Here is an 11,826-nt window from a genome sequence, read left to right as displayed (position 1 = left end):
AAGAAGTTTAGATGAGTTTACTTATTTGCAACCCAATTCTGTTTATACCAAATCTCAATCTACTTAAAATCGGTCAGGTTATAAATTACCATCCTTAGTCTCTATGGCAAGGCCCAGTTAAATTTTCAATTAGAATGCATGTGATTTGACCCAGTCAATTGGCAGCCAAGGGGTTCCATCAAATAGGTTCAACTCCACAAGGATGAGGCGAGTGTGACGTGATGGGCCTCATTTGATATATCTGTTAATAATTTTATCAACTTGGTAAACTGGTTTAAAAAGCATGGATGGTATAAATTCTCATATTAGTTGGTGCACTCCTCTTACTCCTCCTAAATAAAAATAAATTAAATAATTAAAAATATTTTATTAAAAATAGATATATGCATACAGGAGAACAGCGGATGGCGCTCAAGAACAAACAAAAGCTAAGTACAATAGGCATGGATTGCCTGCATTATAATAATGGAGATTCATGGTCTTCGCTGATGGCCAAATGATTTGCCAAATTATTGTTGATTAAATTAATTAAATATTAAATTCTCATAATTCTTTATAAAATATATACTCGATGATCTGTACTATCTATAATAGATTTTATTTGCCACATTTCCCTAAATGCTCTCTCTCTCTCTCTCTCTTCATGATAAGTATTAGTCTTTTAAATTATATGTAACTCCAACAAGTGCATATCAGGATATCAAGGTGTTTTCAGAGTTTTGGGTCTTGGGTAACAAGATTGTTTTGGGAGGTGGGGCTTCCCTTGATTTTGGTCTTTCTAATTGCTTTACCTAGCCTCTTGGTGGGACCTTATCTCTTCTTTTCATTACCTTAATGAACATGAGTTAGACTTTGCATCTTGCTTGTTCTTTTAGTTTTTTTTTCTGAAAAAAGGTGCATTTAGCCAGACAAAGTATGCCACGTGAAGTACTTTAGAGTTTTGTTGTATTTGCATACTAATTTATTCGTTACTTTTTTTTGGTGTGATAGGGGTTTTATTTTTAAATATCATGGTGTAGCAAAGATTTTATTCATTTTGTTTCTTTTTCTTTCTTTTTGTCTATAATTTATGAAAATTAACACTAATTTATATGGATCAACTAGATTAGGTCATGATGAGTAGGTAACATTTTTTGGCTATTTATTAGTAGGATCTAAGTGTGGGTGGATTTCCAGCGCAGCATTTTTTGGCCCTAATTAGCTTTTAACTCTGGGTATGAGAAAGGGGACAGGGACTCCTGCTGTCCTACCATACATTCTTCCCTTGGCCTTAATGAGCTAAGTGTCGGAAACTAAATTTGCTAGACCATGAAATTGACTATAGAAGGTTTCAAGCCTTACAATAGGCCTAAGCATGGTGAGAAGTAATGCAGTTTATGTCCCATTCTTAAGAACTCATGCATTTTTTTATTTGAGAAAAAAAAAAAACCCTTTCATATGACAATTGACTAGACACTCCTCCGGCAAAACCTCCCTTTAGGATTCCATGTTTGAGCATCCAAATTGTGCTCAAGTTGGTGTTTTTTGGGCTCTCAAGATGATATTGAAGGTTTGGCTTCCTTGGCCATTCTCGGTGTTCCATCATAACGGATGACTCTAGTTTTAATGAAGCTCAAGTCCTCTTCTTGGAGTCGTGGGCTTCAAGATGAGAATTGCTAGGAAAGGGAAGATAAATACTACCGGTTGGTAAGATATATCCCATAAGTCACAGCCAATGTCTTGCATTTGCGGTGTGCCTGCTCAGCTGATAGAAGTGGACTGTTTGGTGAAACTGGAGTTTAGGATGAAGTTATGCTGATGAGCCTTTCCAATATAATAGTAAAGTATATGGAAGACGAATGCTATAGTTATGGCCAAGCTTCACGGAGCTTAGAAAGGAATCAAGGGAGCCTATGTGGATATTCAAGATCTACCCAGTAAATAAATACATGCCCGCTCGAGTTCTCACATACTCTTCCAATTTAAACCTTGACGTCCTCGTCGGGCTAAGAGTTCAAATCCATTCAAATCTAATCACAAGCACCACAATCGGCTAGTGGTCAGCCCCAATAGATATATGTTGCAGTGTCCCCTAATCCACATAGGTTATGAGCGGATCCACTCTAATACCATTTGTAATAACCTAGGACCTTTTTTGGTTCTTTAGTCCTATATAAGTACCTAAGATCTCCTTAGTGAATAACCAATGTGGGACTAAACATACGCCTACACGGATCCTCACATACTTCCCCCATTCAAGCCCTGATGTATGCTAAGGGTTCAAATCCATTCAAATCTAATCACAAGTACCACGATCGGCTCGTAGTCAGTCTCTATGAACTCGTGCTACAGTGTTCCATAGTTCACATAGGCTATGGGCTGAGTTCGCTTTGATACCATTTATAAGAACTCAAGACCTCGCTCCAAATGGCTAGTCGAAAGGTATTATTTGGGTTTCTTGATCCTATATAGCTACCCAAGATCTATCCAGCAAATAACTGATGTGAGACTAAATACACGCCTGTACGAGTCCTCACATACTGCCTCTGTTTAAGCCTGACATCCTCATCAGACTAAGAGTTCAAATCAAATTCAAATTTAATCACAAATACCACAATCAGCCCATGGTCAGCCCCAATGGATCTATGCTACATTGTCCCCAAGTCTACATAGGTTATAAGCTAAGTCCGCTCTAATACCATTTGTAACAACCTAGGACCTCACCCAAAATGGCTAGCTAGAGATATTTTTTGGGTTCCTTAGTTCTGTATAAGTACCCAAGATCTCCTTAGCGAATAATTGATATGGGACTAAACATACGCCCGCACGGGTCCTCATATACTCCCTCCATTTAAGTCCTGACGTCCTCGTCGTGCTAAGAGTTCAAATCCATTCAAATATAATCACAAGTACCACGATCGGTCCGTACTCAGCCTTCATAAATCCATGTTGTAGGTCCCCTAGTCCACATAGGCTATGGGTCGAGTTCGCTCTGATACCATTTGTAACAACTCAATACCTCACCCAAAATGACTAGCCAGAATATATTATTTAGATTTTTTGATCTTGTAGATAGAGCTCCAATGCAGTTCAAGCCGCATTACAACTTAATTTGCAAATCGTTGAGTTGCAAGGGCTCTACCTTAGCTATTTGGAAGGAAGACGAGGGGCCTGGTGGAGGGGTGGAGAATGAGAGCGATGGAGGAAAGAGGGCGAAGGATGAGAGGGGGGAAGGTAACATAGAGACAGGTTGCGAGTGGGGGACCTCCAATGTCGGCAGTTGGGGTGCATAATAGCTAGATTGAGGAATTGGGTGGGGGGGGGGGGGGGGGGGGGGGGATGAACAAGACGGTTGGGAAGGGGGGACGGCGTCTGGAATGCTAAACCTACAACCATGGGTATCCAAACACCAGGCCAAGCTGCAGTGCTTCAACAACTTGAGTTGTACCATGCATCTCAACTGTTGGTATCCAAACACTAGGCTTAGCATGCACCCCTAGGTGGTTGAGTTACAGGTGGCAACCGGGCTAGGCCGTGTCAAATATGAGTTGAGTGGGATGCGGGTCGGATAAAAAATTTATCAACGCAAACCCGACTTGTTTATTAAATAGATCAAAATTTTAAATTTGAATCCAACCTATTTATTAAATAGATAATCCGACCTAACCCACGTGACCCATTTATTAAATAGATCAAGTCAAGTTAAACATGTTAAACAGGTTAGACAAGCTTTTCATGGATTTAAACAAGTTAAACAGGTTAAGCAGATCGGGTTAAACATGTTAAGCAGATTTCAAACTGGTGAAATAAGTTTTAAGTAGATTAAGTAGGTCAACTCAATTATTAAACGGGTCAAAATGGATTACATGAGTCAAAAGTTTAAATCTGAACTCAACCCATTTAATGAACAGATTTAGATGGGTTGATCCATTTACGATCCAAACTTGTTTATGTTAAACCCAAATCTACCTAAAACAGATCGTTCGTGGGTCAGATTGATAGGTCGGGTCATAAATTGCTACTCTTTAATTGAGTTGCTTGAGGTTTACCTACAAGATTGCAAACAATGCCTTAACCTTCCAAACCCTGCTGCGGGTCGGATCTGAATGCAAGCCACTTGGCAAACACTAAGAGATTTTATCAGTGGATTTGTAATTAGAAAATTATATTGTGAGGTCAAAGTCAAAAGATAGTCCCTTAACCTCCCACACCCTAATGAGTGGGGAATCTGAACGCAGGACTCTGGCAATCACCAAGATTTTATCAGCAGATTTTCAATTGCAAAATTATATTGTGAGGTCAAACCCAAAATTTTTTTCACCCTCTTCCTCCCTTAATGATTTTCTTTTGTTGCTATAAAAAAAATGAATCATTTTTTCTCCATTTATGTTCCCCGTGGACATCGGACATTGAATGTTTAGATGTAAGAAATTTAAGTTCTCTAGTTCACGGTAAAACTATGAGGTCAGAGATGAAGAAACACACTCTCTCTCTCAAGATAACTATAAGGACATTGAATTAATTTTGGAGGAACCAGGAATCTCCAACGCAACTTTCTTCTATTCTTACTCTAGTGGAATCATTAATGATGGGAAGCTGGAAAGAAGGCCATCACTAAAAGCAATGAAAGAGAAGGCAAAGATAGGAAAGAGAAGAAGAAAAAAAGTATCTTTTCTGTGTTGTTTAACCGTCTCAGGATGTTCCCATTTCCACAGTAGAGTGCAGCTTTGTCTTGCAGAGGAAAACAAACAAAATCCTACTTTCCTGCTATCCAGGATTCCTACTCACGAGCGTCCATTACCTTGTGGCAAGTTACTTTCATAGCATCTTATTTTGTTTCTCATAAACATAAATCTACTCTATATTTTCTATTTCATGGAAGATCTCAGAGACATATAAAATCTAATACAGCAGCTGCAATACAATCGACTAGAGCAAACAAAATAAAGCACATGTAAGTGACCCTCTCTTTCTCTCTCTCTCTCCATCTGCTTTCCTATCAAGTACCAACCTACCTCTGACTGCACAGGTCCAAGAGCTTCTTCCTGCCTTCCACAATGTCATCAAAGAAATCATCCAGTTGTCCTACAAGACCCTCAATTCCAGACCTCAACATCCCAAACCACCCCTTCAAGCCCTCAACCCTCTCTCTCAGACCTCCTGCAATCCCTCAGGCTCACATCCCATCCTCCCTCCCCTCTCCAGATCTTCCCTCAGCTCCTCTGTTGCTGCCCTCGCCCTCCGGAACTCATACATCAGAGTTCCCGGCCGGCCATTCATCCCTTCCATCTCCTCCACCACCCTGTGCTGCAGCCTAGCCATCGACACCATGTATCCTGAGCCGAAGAAGAGCGAGCTCTCGGTGGCGGCGGAGTGGCAACTCGGTTCCGGCCAGCAGGAAACTGATCCCCACAGCAAGATCATGAGCAGGAAGGAGCTGGCATTCCTGAACGCATACAGCACTCCCCTGAAGCCATTGAAGCCAACGAGTTTGGACTCCATGGGAGCCCTGTCGTCGAACCGGAGCGACAGCGGCTCGACCCTCGTCTCCATCAATACCCTGTTCTCCTCCTCCAAGCCCATGCCTTCTCTCCGGCACACCGAGATCGCCCTCATCACCTAAAGCAGAGAAAGATTAGCTATCTGTATAGAATTGAATTGAAGAAAGGAAGGAGTTTGATGGGAGACCTGACGGGTGAGGTGGGGACTGGGATTGCAGCGCCACTCATCGAGGGAGGAGACCATGCCGGCCCCGGCAGAGCAGTAATTCTCGATGCCGGAGACGCCGAGCTTGATCACATGGCAGGCGTCCCAAAGGCGGGAACTCTCGTCCATGTATTCGTCGAGCCATTTCTCGCCGACGGGCAGGTGGAGCTTCTGGACCAGGTGGGTAAGGTGGGAGTGGAGGGAGCGCAGGAGAGCCACGGCATGCTGGAGGAATTGGAGGGACATGAAGGCGTTCGACGAGAAGGAGCGGTCGAGGTCGTCGATACCATGGGTGAGGAAGGAGTAGAAGCTATTGACAGTAGTAGAATAAGGCTTCATTTGGAGAGGGAAGAAGTGCTGTTGGTTCTGGAGGTTTGGTTGGTAGATGGAACTGAATCAAGGGAGGGGGTAGGAGGAGATTTAAGCAGGTGGAATGGCTTCATAGCTCAGCTTCCCAGGTTTGAAAGGGATGGCTTGAGAGCAATGATGGGTGTCTCCTGTGGAGGAGAAAGGATGATTGGGAATCTGCCATTTCCCATTGTTTAGTGGCAGAAGGAAGAGCGAGCCATGAAACTTGGAACACCCACCTCATGAATCCTGTTCATTGAACCTCTCTCCCTAGAGGAAGGGGTGGGGAGTTGTTCCTCCTCCTCCGTGTCGTTCTTGCTTTGAGGTAGGTCGTTGCCTTCTTAATTGCTCTAGGCGTTCCATCTACGCATGGAGTGGGGCGCAGTGGGGAAAGGAGGAGCAATCTAAATTGACTGAATTGATTGGATTTCTCCTCCAAAATGGGGACCAGGAGGAGAGGTGGAACAGAGGGCCCTTTGAGTGCTCTCTTTGCTTCTTATTCTCTTCTCCTGAGTGGTGACCTTTTTCTTTCGACTAGTAACCTTTTTGTTGCTATATTACATACCATTAAGGAAAGGATTCCAAGTTAATCATGAAGAAGAATTTCTGCACACCTACTACTTCAATATAAAAGTTGTGGATATGATAATTGATAGTTTAACTGTGGGTGATCGCTTAGTTCAAGTGAAATTTAGTAGATTAAACAAGAGATTTGTCCAACTGCCCAACGCACATTCCGTACGAGTCCCCATAGTTGGGTTTCCTTCCTTCCAAGCAATGGCATGATGGATTTCCTTGGTAATCCGTCCATATTTCTCCATCCACTACACAATTAGTCTTTTTATGCTTCTCTTTTCTCCCTGTTTTAGGCTGTCAAGCTGGGGCTTAGTCCCTTCGCTGCCTCGCCAATAAGAACAAGCCATAGTTTGGCTTTAATTGAAGTTAAAATGGAGGGAGGTGCCCGTGGGTTTTTGGAGAACGGGATGCTTGAGAGAATTTTAGGAGCATGTTGGTTTTAAAAGATTTCATTGGACAATGGAGGACTTGCTACTTGACATACTCACAATGCTAAAGCTTTCATTATTCCAAGTGCACAGTGAATATTACCTTATAGCACGACAGCATTCGTCTATTCGGTTAAGCTATCCAATGAGAGAGTGGTATTGTAGGAAAGCCAATGCCCCACTTTGACTGCCATTGGCGGCCATTGATCCCAATGGCGAACATCATAGGCAGACAAAGTCTTTATCAGATACCGATGGCGTGGTAACCATGGCCATTTGATTGATAGAGCTTATCTCTCTATACCAGAAAATTATGTAGAGTCCATTAATAAGATGAAGAAGATTATTAACCTTTATTTAAGTTAAAGGGTATGGGACCTGTTGCATGCATGTGATTTTTTACTCTGGAATTTTTATGTTTAGTGAATACACAGGGACTACGCATGATCCTAGCAAGACTTTCTGATGAGAAAATTCAGTGGGTATACGTAGATTTCTGTCCAATTTGGGAAGGATTTGTATTAGTTGCAGCCTTCTAAGCCCTGCATGAAAATCATAGGGGCCATCATTGCTCAAACTTTGCATGGGAATATTGTCGAGTCTTCATTTCAAAGCACATGTGGTCTGGTGCTCCTTTTATCTCTCTTTTGGATTCTAGATACTTCATGATATTTATCATCTATGTGGATTGTTAATTACAATTCCAATTTTGGATGATGCTCTGCTTATCAACATGCTCGCATACATGCATGCATATGTTCGGTCATTCATTTGGATTGATTGCCATAACAACATTATAGCAACCACTATAATGGTTAGGAGAGCGGTCTATTGTTTGCAAAAGTATGTGCAACCATCAAGGACCAATTTAGTTGTTAATTGTCAAAATCACTAGCATTTGACAGAGCACATATTGTTATTTTTCGAATATAGTGACTGAAAAAAATCTACCCATATTTGTAACACTCATCATAATAATCGCGAATGCATATAATTTTTTTTTTACAGTGTATATATTGTCAATTCTGAAACATAGTTTCTCAAAGAAAAAACTTACAGAACTTCTGCTGTTATAATTCGTATTTTGCATTGCGTAGGCGACAATGAAGTTAAACTAGTAACAATTTTATTTTCTTGAGATTTGTTTGATCTACTCCGCCATTTTATTTTCATCGCAGTTATATCAAACCCTCCTCTTCAGAATAATGGTTAACAACAACAATATTTTTCGGTCGGGTTAACACTTAACAGCAACTTTCAAGGGGGCTCCAAAATGTCCAAGTTCCATGCAAGGAAGAAGCTGATCAGAAGACCATATTGATTGCTTCTAGCATTCATGTCTTCCAAGAGACAAGGATTGCCCTCAAGTCATCATGCATGGTTATCATTACTGTAATTAGTTGGTGCAAAGGATCATCACTGAATAAGCACTCAACTTAGCAATAATTGTGACACTGAGGGCAAGTGGTGAGGTATTAATCCGGGTACGAGGATTTCAAGATGGTGCTCTTATCTGTGAATGGTAAAGTAGGGACACACAAGGCTGCAATGTACTGAATAATGCCCTAGGTTGCGTTACAGCGTCATGGACAAATAATGATGGCTAATGTCTTGTGCCTTAGTAAGCTTCATGGCTAGAGTTGGCGAAGGGGGATGAACGGGAAGCTAAGAAACTTTTGTTTTGGTGTAGTAGTTCATGTAATAATGGTCACTGCAAACTGGTTACTTTTTCCTCTCTCTTTTGGAAATATTTATTTTCATATTTCAAAAGAAAATATTAATCATTTGTGTGCTTTTTTGGGGTTTTGTGAGAGTCCTGGAAGGGCTTTCCGCATTGCCATTGCACAAATTGGCTTCAACAGCGTATATTTCTTGGCCAAGTAGGTTGCTCTAGATTAATCATATAAAAGAGGAGAAGAATTGTCATGCCTCATATCTAGAATATGGCATGGTCATGCTACCAAGGGATACAACTCACGATAACACGAAGCCAACATTACATTGAGCTTTCAAATCCATCCCAAATATAATAGAATAAATAGAAATATAATTTCATTATTCATTAAATAAAAAAATAAAATTAGTTCAAAGTGTCTAAATCCAAACTTAAATACCAAACCCATAATCCTTACTATTCAGAAAATCACTAATTACAAATTCATAATCAATTATAAAACTAAAATTCTGCTCGGCTATATACATCGCCAAGCTTGCTAATGCAAACTCCAAGTCTGGACCATCCTTCATTCCTATCGACCCTATTTGTCTCGAGAAAGAAAAAAAAAAAGAAGTATATGAGCAACACAGTAAGTAAACTATTTATTACCTTACTGGATTAAAAAATAAGTTTTCTATGTCAATGCATCATTTTAAAAAAAAATAGATATTGCAAAATAAAACATTTTATAATAGAATATATTAAAAATAAATCATGCAGGAACAAATTACCTGTATTTCATAAACATAAGTTTCAAGTTTATTTTGCAAATAAATAAATAAATCTTTCTTCTACCATTTAGTCATAGTATAGTTTAAAACATTGCCCACATATATTTATGCTATGGTCACTTTATACCCATGACAGGCCAGTATTCGTAATCAATATAGATTTATGTTCGTATGCCAACTTTATACTCGTTGGTAAGACTAGTATTCGTATAGATGGTAGCTCTGGGTATCAATTTTCACAATTCAAGAGATCATACATAGTTATCTGAGAGCTTTTAGAAAACTTATATGTTTTCATAAAATATACATATAAATAGATGAAAAATATCAAATGGTATGATTAGATTTATATTTGATAATGAAACTATTTTCACCAAAACATTTATAAAATATTTTTCATATTAAAGCATGATTTTCATAACATATATGCCGATCCATAATATTTAAAAAAAAATATGATATTTCCATAAGCAAATTTTATGCACGGAAGACATGATCATTTAAAAGATATTAAGAAGCACAAAATCTACTTACAAGTTTGAAACTAGTAAGGAGTATAAGATTTGCTCACAAGTTCGAAAACCAATAAGGGGTATAAGATTTACTCAGAAGTTCGAAAACTAGTAAGGAGTATAAGATTTACTCACAAGTTTGAAAACTAATAAGAAGTATTAGATTTACTCACAAGTTTGAAAACTAGTAAGAAGTATAAGATTTACTTATCTCTTTCATCTTAGGCCGTCAAACTTCACTAGGCGATACTGCTAAATCTATTTAAAGATATTAAAAGGGAGATTAGTTTCTATTCGAATTTAAATAATAAGAAAAGGAGACAGTTGGTCTGGTAACAGTGTTCAGCGGCTCTAGGTGGTTCAAACTTGGACGATTCGATCAATAAATCATAGGACATGGACTTGATCAAGGCCAAGATTAATCAACATAATTCATCAAAGAAGATTTTCAAAGATATTCAATAGGGCCAGAGTGATTGGTCCAGTAGGCAGCCTGAGCATTAGGGCGGATCAGGGCCCTTTATAGGGGTCAACTCGAGTTCGTAGATCAGGTCGACATGACCCAATAGTGAGTTCCTTGAACATTTTATAGAGAAAAAGTAGAAAGAGAAACTGGTGAGAGGAGAAAAAAGTAGAGAGAGAAAGTGGAGAGAGAAGAGTAGAGAGAAGAGAGAGAAAGATAGGGATGGTTCTCTCTCTCATCATTATCTTCTTCTTTTCTTCTTTCTTTTTCTTCTTTTCTTCTTCTTTCTTTTTCTTCTTTTCTTCTTCTTTCTTCTTTCTTTCTTTCTATTTTAGTAAAACAGCGGAAGAAGGAGATAACTGGTGGCCGTAGACTTGGTGGACCGATGAGGTGGCGGATGGAGGTGGAGACATGAGATGGAGGGCGGTCGGTGGCAGCGGCATGCTCGAAAGAAGGGAGCCGAAATAGGGCACCCTATTTCAGATCCAATTCTGGCGATTTGCTAGCTAAAACCCAAGCAATGTCTGCTAAGAAAGGAAGGGGAGCAAGGAGGAACATTTACCTTGATCCGCGAAGTCTCCGGCAGCTATCTTCGGAGAGGAATCAAGGAGCAAACTCAGGAAGAATAATTGGAATTGGCAGCGATCTTTGGCGTTGCCAGTGGAGAAAATCAAAGGAAGAGGAGGAAAGTTAAATAGGCGAAGTCTCCAAGTCCTAGATGAACTCAGATTGCCCTGGGAGTCCTCGATTTTCGCCAGATTGGGAGGAGAGCGAAGACTCCGGTTCCTTCTCTGGCTGCAGCAGGGAAAGATTGGGCTTATTCTTCTCGGGCCAGCCCTTTAGCCCAAATAAATCGGGCTGGGCTGCTACAAGAATTACGGTTATGCAATATTATTTTGCTGAAAAGACTATCTGAATTGTAATTTGGAAGGGAAGGGTGATCGAACAACTGTCGAGAGAAGTTTCTTGGATTGCAATTTGTAAGACAGTTGCTGTTCGTCTCCTTTGAATTGCAGCAAACAAGTCCTGCAGTATGCTGATCATGGCATTAATTAGCATGCAATGGAGATGGTTGAGACCACTGACATGATGCTACTACTTCGGTCACATCCAAGTGGTTCTCTGTTAGGAGAAAACAATAGGTCAAGTCGCAAGCAGTCATGTTGAGCGATCCATGAAATGCAAAATAATTTGTTTTAAAGATATAAAACCATTATGCTAGAATTTACTTCTGCCCTGCCAGTGAAGGGAGTACAAGCTTTGAGAGGTCGCATAGATGGAAGGATGACTCATGTTTTTCATCACCTTTCTTCCTAAAATACTTTGTTTCACTTGTCCTCTCAAAGCTTGGAACTGGCATCCCTGT

General features: G+C 40.1%; 1 pseudogene; it reads right to left on the bottom strand.

Moving 5' to 3' along the window:
- Positions 1-4,797: 4,797 nt before the first annotated feature.
- On the bottom strand, positions 4,798-6,459 carry LOC103713907 (annotated as a pseudogene).
- Between the last annotated feature and the right edge of the window lie 5,367 nt (positions 6,460-11,826).

Source organism: Phoenix dactylifera, unplaced genomic scaffold (assembly GCF_009389715.1).
Source record: "Phoenix dactylifera cultivar Barhee BC4 unplaced genomic scaffold, palm_55x_up_171113_PBpolish2nd_filt_p 000167F, whole genome shotgun sequence".
Classification (NCBI taxonomy): Eukaryota; Viridiplantae; Streptophyta; class Magnoliopsida; order Arecales; family Arecaceae; genus Phoenix; species Phoenix dactylifera.
Note: the sequence above shows the minus strand (reverse complement) of the source record. Positions and strands in the feature narration are given on the sequence as shown.